The sequence below is a fragment of the Neophocaena asiaeorientalis genome, unplaced genomic scaffold, assembly GCF_003031525.2.
Source record: "Neophocaena asiaeorientalis asiaeorientalis breed wild unplaced genomic scaffold, Neophocaena_asiaeorientalis_V1.1 scaffold607, whole genome shotgun sequence".
Lineage (NCBI taxonomy): Eukaryota > Metazoa > Chordata > Mammalia > Artiodactyla > Phocoenidae > Neophocaena > Neophocaena asiaeorientalis.
The window spans coordinates 263814-272983 of record NW_020173405.1 but is presented as its reverse complement, the minus strand read 5'-3'; the positions used below and the strand labels follow the sequence as shown (position 1 = coordinate 272983).

The following is a 9170-nucleotide window of genomic DNA, read 5'->3' as shown; positions in this document are numbered from 1 at the left end:
AACGTCCAAAATGGAGTCAGATTCTTTATTACATTGACTCCCTTGGGCTTCCCTCATGTACATGGTCCTTGGGCTGTGACCTGATGCCCAGGACAGGGAAGATGCTTCCTCCTGACTTTGGGTATCACTTGTTGCCTGACCTTCCTCAGCAGCACCCTGCCCCCTGAATGCATTCCCTTGACTCTCCACGTGCTCCTGATCCACGTTCTATTTACTTATTTATTAAAAAAATTTTTTTGGCTGCACCACGCAGCTTGTGGGATCTTAGTTCCCTGACCAGGGATTGAACCCAGGCCCCAGCAGTGAGAGTGCCGAGTCCTAACCACTGGACTACCAGGGAACTCCCATGAGCCACATTTTAGTTCACCACAGTCCAGACTTCATCTACTAGACCCTGGTTAACCCTCCCAGGGCCATTTGGTCTGCAGCTGGTTGGTTTGGTTCTTCTCTTTTTCTGCCAGCTGAGTTGCTAAGACCCAGGTATCACACAGAACCATGTGGTCGCAGCTTTTGGGGTGAGTACCTATGTGGTGTACTAAAATCATGCCGTGAAGTCTGCCAAATTTGTGATTTTTAGCCCTGGCCTCTCCACTAGACCTACAACTATTTGCATCCAGTGAGGAATGAAAATCCTTTATCCTCTTCCTCTTCATCAAAGATTTCTTAGGCATCTCCTGGTGGCCCCAATCCATAGCATAGCACTTGGACACTCAAGGATAGAGGTGTGGCCTCCTTCCTGTAGGGACTTGCAGTCAGATTGGGAGGCAAGATTTACACATTGAAAGAAAGAAAAAAGAAGAAATAGGTGCAAGTAATGGGATAGACAAGGCAATGATTTCAAGAGCTCATTGAGGGCTGGTGCAATCAGGGAGGCTTCCTGGGGGAGATAAGCACTTGAGCCAAGCCATGGGAGAGTGCCTGTGATAAGCATAGGTATGGGAGCAGCCATCCGCTGCCCCTCTTCCAACCTATGTTCTCCTGTCAGTGATCATTGAGGGGAATTTGATAGTGTGAGCCTATGATATTCAGAATTCTCTAGGATGGTGATTCTTATGGGGGAGCTTATTAGAACCACTAAGAATGGTGAGGTTTGGAGTCCCAGAGGTCTCTAAAGCAAGAGTGAGTCCAGTGGAGAAAAGGACCAAGGTCCCTAATCCTCAGTCTGTGAGCTCTTCCCTGATGCTCTCCAGATGTCTTCCTTACGAGAAGGAGGAGAATGATCCTCCCTATTACATCCTTATTCCAAAATCCATAATGAACAAGCAAGTGTTTTATAATCTAGCATAAATCTTGGTGATTACTCTTTTTTTAAAAAAAAAAATTTATTTCTTTATTTAGGTTGTGCCAGGTCTTAGTTGCAGCTCACAGCATCCTTAGTTGTGGCTCGCCTGCTTCTTTGTTGTGGCAGTGCGTTCCTTAGTTGTGGCCAGCAGGCTCCTTAGTTGTAGCTCACTGCCTCCTTAGTTGTGGCATGAGAACTCTTAGTTGCAACATGCATGTGGGATCTAGTTCCCTGACCAGGGATCGAATCCAGGTGCCCTGCACCGGGAGTTTGGAGTCTTAACCGCTGCACCGCCAGAGAAGTCCCAGTGATTACTCTTATTTTCACATGAACGAGTTTTAGGCAAGTCATTCTACATCTTTGGGGCTCAGTTTGCCCAGTGGCCTTATGTGTAAATGGCTACACCAATATTATAACTCATCATTATGTATCATTGTAAATTTACATGGCATTTCTCCATATACAAACTTATGTACTTCATTCATCACAACTCTATGTGTGCCACTTTCTATATTTTATGGACAATGTAGAAAAGTGGGATTCGGAGAAATTCAGCATTTTTTCTAATACTCTCTATGTGAGTATATGTAAGTAAAAGAGTCAGGACTTGAACACAGATCTTTTGGATAACTTTTATGGCCTTGCTGCTTCTCAAGATACAAAACAATCCAACCGTGCAAGCCAAGCCCATCGAAAATCAAAAGCAAACCAGAACTCTTTGTGATGTTGGTTGGGACAACATACCTGAAGATTCCTCGAGGAGGTCCGAGTGCTCTGTGAAGGGGGGACCATGGCTATTACTGTTCTTCGTTGTGCACTAGCCCAGCGCAGGCAGAGGTGCTCTGCTGAGGAGGGCATGCACCAGGTTCCAGGAAGAGCATCTCATTTTCAATTAAACTCCATAGCGGATGCACGACTTAGTTCTCAGCTTCCTAGGATGCAGTATCTCCATATGCTGGATGCCGAGGTCTTCCGCCAGCCTGAGCGGTTTGGCACTGTCTTTGGATGTCGATGTGTTTTTGGATAAACACACATACACACATAAACACACACACACACACACACACACACACACAGCCCTTTCTCTTCCTGTTGTTACCATATTGGCCTTCAAGTCCTTCATGGTTGCATTACAGGGTGAGCTGGAACTCTTGATAAAGGAGTTCTGTACAGTGATGACAAGAATTGATTTTCAATTTCCTGTAGAATGATTCTATCATTGCTAGTGACTCAGGCAATTTAGCTCATTTTCCAGGCCTGCCTGGGGGTTGTAGATCACACCGACAGCTTCTCAGTCATGCAGGAGGGGGATTTTGACAAGATGAGAGAGGAGACATTTTCAGAGTTTTGTGTTGGGGGTGGCCAGAAGCGAATGGCTGCCCCAGGGCTTTGGGCCCTGCGGTGTCCCGTTGAGAGTAGCCATGTCTTGGCCGTGATGGGGAAGCTGGCTTGTGGTTGGGTTTCTGGGGGGCTGCCCAGGACACCCCTTTTCCCTTCTCCCCATACGATGTTCAGTCCTGCTCGGCATGAGAACACCCAAAGCCCCAGCCAAAAGATAGAAGGGATTAATTTCCAGTAGTTTCCTCCATACCAAATACTCTTAGATGGCATGTGTCTTTTAAAAGATTGAACACACAGACTGGTTTTTCTTTCTCAGTGGACTCTATTACAGCAAGTATGATTCTTTGCATTTACTCATGAATTCGTTTTCATCTGCCAAGCTTGCATTGACTGTGCACTGGGTGCTGGATGAATTTGCTCGCCCTGGAAGGCATGTTGAAAAGACTGACAACGTTCCACCTCCCAGAGTCCTCCAAGCAAAGCAGAACATGGCCCTGTTAGGACCAGGAGGCCTCCTGCGGGCTGTGACTCTGCACTAAAGCCTGATTCATTTAATCCTCATGACAACCCTATCAGGTGGGCCCATGACTATCTCTAGTTTGCAGATGTGGAAACAAAGGCACAGCAGACAAGTAACTTGCCCAAGGTCATACGAGGAGAGGGGCAGAGCAGAGATTAGAACTCAGGCCGTTTGGAAACAGTCTGTGCTTCTAAGCCTTGCACTATATCCCTCGAGGGTGGTGGATGAATATAGATGATTTTCCATCCAGTGGACTGAGTGGAGCCCCTAGAAGTTGATTAGCAATCACCCTGCTTTTATTAGGATTTTGTCAAAGTCTGACAGCACAAGAAATCGCTGGAGGCCCAGGAACTGAGCACATCCATGCATGTGTGCAGGTGTGAGTGTGTACCTACACATATGCACGCACACAGGCATATAAACATACACACACTCACATGCACACACACACACGACAAGAGGACATAGCTCAAGAAGCCACAGAAGCAACGGTTCGTGACACAGCTCTGCAGAACAGACACACTGATTTCTCCCTAGTCATTCAGCCAAAAAATTAGTTTTTAGAAGTCACTGCCGAGCTACTTCCCAAACCAACGCTAAGCTTGAGTCCTGTAACAGGAAGCTGATGACCAAGTGTGTTCTGAGGACTGTTATCCCCATTTTACAGCCGGAGAGACTGAGGCTCAGGAAGATCTCTCCAGATCACAGAGCTAGCGAGGGACAGGACAGGGTTCCAACACATACCTCCTGAGTCCCGGTCCACTTCTCTCCAGAATAATACAGACACTGCTTCCCACGCATGCCCTGTCGATGAGTATTTTATTCTGACACATCGGCTCTCTAAAATTGATCCGCCAGATTTCCTGTGAGTGTCAAGAGCAGACCCAATTGCCTGATTCCTGTTCTGAGAACCTGGCCTGTGGTTTGGACAAGGTTCCAGTGAAGGCTCTGGCTTTGACCCTCATTTCTCATCCTGTCAAGAGCTCCATATGGGTTCTGTACTCTCCACCCCATAGCTTCTCTGTGGAGTCTGTTTGCTCTGATTGGCTCTTTTCCCTACTCCTTCCAGAATTCATGTCTTAGGCTGCCAGTCATGTTGGCTCTCATTAATAGCTTCCGGGGATGGAAAGAGACAATATAATCACTCCCTACACACCTGTCAGGTAGATGCTGCATTAGGCAGTATGTTTGAGGTTGTTTTTAGTTCTGATCAAAGTGAATGAAACAGATGTACCTCGTGGGTCTTATCAAAATGGCAGAGAAAATTACTCATCAGACATCTGACTTGTCTCACAAATTCTTTGTATGCAGCCAATGCTGCCTTTTCCCCCTTAAATAAACAAGTGTTTAGTTTCCTGATCAATAGTTAAGATTGGGCTGGCTGGAGTAGAATCCATTTAATCCCAGACACATAAAGGCAATGTCCTATTGTGATGCTCTCCTAATATAGAGTTTAGAAGTAATTGCTCCCTTGGACAGAGAGAAACATTATCTGTTTCTCATTCATTTACTTATATATTCATTTATTCAATAAATATTGACTGGGCACCTATCTTGTCATGTGGCAGGTCCAGTTTTAGGTGCCAGGAATGTTCTAGTGGTGAATCTGACATGGTCCCTGCTTCCAGGAAGCCCACAGCCCGGGGTGGGGGGAGAAATAAATGTATAAACAATGACAGTACAACTATGATAGATGCTAGATTACTTATTCAAGTAATTTTTATGGATACATGTAGGGGAGACAGCTTCTAAAATGGCTCTAATGATGGTTACTTCCTGACATCCAGGCTCATGTATAATCCCCTCCCTCGGGTGTGGGCTGGACCCGGAGACTCACTTCTAATCCAGAGGCTCTGGAAAAACAATGGGATGTCACATCTAAGATTAGGTTATTGTGATGGGTTGAATCGTGTCCTCCCCACAAAAGATTATATCTTAACCCCCAGTACTGCTGAATATGATTGCATTTGGAAACAGGGTCTTTGCACGTGCAGTCAAGTTAAGATGGGGTCAGTCAAGTGGGCTCTAGTCCAGTGTGACTGGAGTCCTTATAAAAAGGGGAAATATGGACACAGAGACAGACACACACACAGGGAGAATGCCAAGGGGAAGGCAAAGAGAAGGATGATGTATCCCTGAGCTGAGGGATACCAAAAATCACCAGCAAACCACCAGAAGCTGGGGGACAGGCATGGAACAGAGTCTCCCCCATTGCTCTCAGAAGACACCATCCCTGCCAACACCTTGAACTTGGCCTTCCAGCCTCCAGAACTGTGAGACAGTCCGTTTCTGTTGTCTCCCCCAAGTCTGTGGTATTTGTTTTGGCAGCCCAAGCAGTCTAATCTAGTTACAAAAAGACTGTGATTTCTGCCTCACTCTCACCCTCTCTGGTCCTTCTCACTTGCTCCAGTGAGGCCAGCTGCCATGTTGTGAGTTGTGCCACGGTGGGGCTCACGTGACAAGGACCTGCAGGTGGCCTCTGGGCTAATAGCCAGGGAGAAAATGAGGCCCTCCACCCAACAGCCTTTAAGGAACAGAATTCTGCCAGTAACCATGGGAGTGAGCTTGGAAGCAAATTCCTTCCAGCTGGCAGCTTGGCTACAGTCTTCTGAGGGACCCAGAGCCAGAGGAACCAGCCTGGATTCTCAACTCACAGAAACTGAGATGATAAATGTTGTTTTAAGCTAATATGCTGTGGGGCATTTTGTTATGCAGCCATAGCCAGCTGATACCATCTGTAGAGTAGACTGGACACTGTCCTAAGCCCCAGGTCCTGGCCTTGAGAAGAGGCAGTTTGATTAAGGAAGCTTGGGCTCTGACTTCTGGCTGTCCTGGGTTCGAATCCCAGCCATGTCCCTCACTTGCTGTGCTGTCTCTGCAATTCACCTTACTTTGGTTTCTTCCTCTGTAATAAAAGGAACAGTAACGGGGGTCCTGTGTGGATTAAGTTAACTTTTGTAAAGACTTTAAAGAGTTCATTTCACATTCAATGAATATTTACTGGGTGTCTATGGTAGGGCACTTAGGGGATGCTGGGCTGAGAGGTGACTTGCCTGAAGTGGGTCCCTGCCCTCATGTTATTTACCTTGTAGTGAAAGAGCTGGAAGATGGACAAGTAAACACAGGTATTTCTTACAACTTCAGGGAGTGCCTTTCCTTCTTTGGGGAGAAGAGGTTGGAGAACGCCTCTCTGAGATGCTATTTGCCGGAGATGGGGATGAACTGGGCAAGAGGAGGTCGTGGGGTAGAACGTGCCGAGCGCAGGCCAGCTGAGCAATGGTGGGTGTGGTCCAGGATGCGTGGATTTGGGCTGCATTGCGAGGGTAGGACCAAATGACTTGCTGAGACTGGGCTGTAGGGCCGGGGAGGAACCAAACAGGACTTTTAGGTTTGAGGCTTGAGCAACTGAGTGGATGCCATTCACTGAAGTGGGAAGCGCGGGGGCTTAGCATGTTTGGGGAGGGGACTCAGGAGTTTCGAGTTGGAGTATGGGAGTGGGTGGGAAAAATGCTCTGGAGAGGGGAAAGGAGGGATGAAGACACAGGGGTATGACAAACAGTGTGGGTTTAAGAAGCTGGCAGCCCTCTGGTCGCTCAGGGCTCAGTACCGCAGGTTCTAAGGGCTGCCAGGGGGGTGTGGTGGCGAGGCGGTGATGAGGCTGTGATTGCTGGTCTTTATCCTGCTGTCCCTAGGAGGATGGGAAGTGTATGTGTGTGGGAGTCATGGGGGGGGTGTTTATGATTTGAAAAAATATTACCGGGATGCTTGTTAAAATCCAGACTCCTGGGCTTCAGCTGCAGAGAGTTTAGTTCAGTAGATCTGGTGGGTGGCCTGGGATCTGCATGGTTAACAAGCATCCCCGCCGATTCAGGTGTGGCGGTTCTCAGACCACACTTTGAGAAGCAGCGGTGTGGAGGGAGGGTGGATAAGACGGTGGAAAGCCAGAGACAGGGAGCCTGGGGTGGGGATGAGCTTTACCAAGGAGGCAGCTCACCTCTTTCTGGGAGACGGGAGGTGAGGGCAGCTGCCGGTTTAGACAAATCCACAGGGACAGGTCATGGGGACGAGGGGGAGCTGGGGAGGCAAGGGCAGAAGGGAGGGATTTTCCATGTGGAATGGACTGTGTTTTCCCTGGAAATGGTGTTGAGTGGGATCAGGTGAGAGTGTAGATAGGGTAGGTGGGTTTGGGGGTGGGGTGGGGGTGGTGATGGAGGCTTCTTTCAGATTGAAGTTCACAAATCCTATTGGTTTGCCATGTCTATCATAAGCCAGGCCTTCCCTAGCCCTGCGGACGCCACTGGAAGTCAGAGTCCAGCTGTGGAGCTGTGGGTACCGGCGCTGGGGGACAAGCAGGTGGGAACGAGGCTGGAAGGTGAATCCCCGGTGCTCCCTCTGCCCCAGTGGCCATCCCACTTTCTATATGGAGTTACGGGTGGGGCTGCGATGGATGTAGGGATGTTGCAGAGAGGACAGGAGGAATCCCCGGTGCTCCCTCTGCCCCAGTGGCCATCCCACTTTATATATGAGTTACGGGTGGGGCTGCGATGGATGTAGGGATGTTGCAGAGAGGACAGGAGGAATCCCCGGTGCTCCCTCTGCCCCAGTGGCCATCCCACTTTCTATATGGAGTTACGGGTGGGGCTGCGATGGATGTAGGGATGTTGCAGAGAGGACAGGAGGAAAGGGAGCTGATCAAGAGCCAGCAGGGGGGCAGCCCTGAGGGCCCCAGTCCGTGGAGCTGGGAGGGTTTCTCCAGCTGTGCTCCCAGCCTCGAGTAGAGCAGGGAAGCCAGACTGCGTGGCCCCGGGGTGGAGATGCAGAGCTGTTGCTGCAGCAGGAGAAAAACTGGGTAGAGCTGGGACCTGTCAAAAGGACTTACTTAGAGAAGTAGATTTCAACTCAACACAAGAGCAGCCACTGCGGGATTCCCCCAGGACCCATCCCGCCTGCCCTTGATTTTAAAACTCTGCACCCTTCGGGCGCAAGTTCAAATTCTGTCTCCTGTGAAGCAAGCCACCCCTGCTTCTTCCCGCTGGAACTGCACTTCCTTCTTTGGCAGCAGTGTGCGGCTGCCACCTCCTCCGTGCTCACGGGGTACTTGCTCCAGGCCTGCCTCTCCTTCTAGGGCTGGGGTCCTGGGGGCCCGTGATGCCGCCTCCTACCTCCCTCTGCCTGTAAATCTCAGACTGTGTCTATGTCACTGCCTTCCTATAAGTAAATGTTTTCTGAATGGCCTTGAACTCGATTGTTCTTAGAGGTAGTGGAAAGGTTGAAAAGTTAACAAGTCACAAGGAGTAGCCCAGAGAGTAAGGCAGTTTTTCTCATTTGCAATAGAGTCACCACCTCCTTGTTAAAAATGTACATTGGGGACCCTTCAGACCGGCTGAATCAGAATCTCTGGGGTGGTGAGTAACAGAAATCTGAATATGAATGAGCTGATTCAGATGCATTGTTTAACCCTGGAATTTGAGCCTGAGGTCAAGGTGTAATTGATGAGGAAAAAGGGAAGCATTGCTGCTCTCCTGCCTAGTGCCCTTAGGCACCCTCTGTCCTAGGTGTCGCTCACCATTTAGGTTGCTTTACTTTGAGAGCTGCAGGCTCCGAGGTCGCCCCTCCTGCCCCTGTCAGAAACACCCAGTCCCTCAGTGCTTGAGAGCCCCCGGCTTTTCACGAGATGGAAAGGACCCTGGAGATCTGAGGAATTCTTCCTCTTTGGTGGGGATGTCAGAGAACTCAAGGGTTAGCCTTCCCAGACTGTGCCAGGTGAATCTTTAATTGGCGACTTCCTAAAAAACGGTAGTGGTTGGAGGGTGTGATGAAGTAGAATATTTGGAGCCAGGGTCAAGGATTTTGGGAGACTCAGGGGGTCTTCTCTACTGACATTTGGGTACCTCCTACCTACCTACCCAAATCTGGGAGGGCAACCAACCAAAATCAATCAATCATCAATCAATCAAAATGAATCACATGCCTTAGAAGCCTGCGAATGGATTCATCATCTTATTTAATTGATCAGATACATTTATA

General features: G+C 48.8%; 1 non-coding gene across 1 annotated transcript; it reads right to left on the bottom strand.

Moving 5' to 3' along the window:
• Window positions 1-268: 268 nt before the first annotated feature.
• TRNAE-CUC (transfer RNA glutamic acid (anticodon CUC)) lies at window positions 269-340 on the bottom strand. The gene has a single exon. It is a non-coding gene; the product is annotated as a tRNA-Glu (tRNA).
• Window positions 341-9170: the final 8830 nt, after the last annotated feature.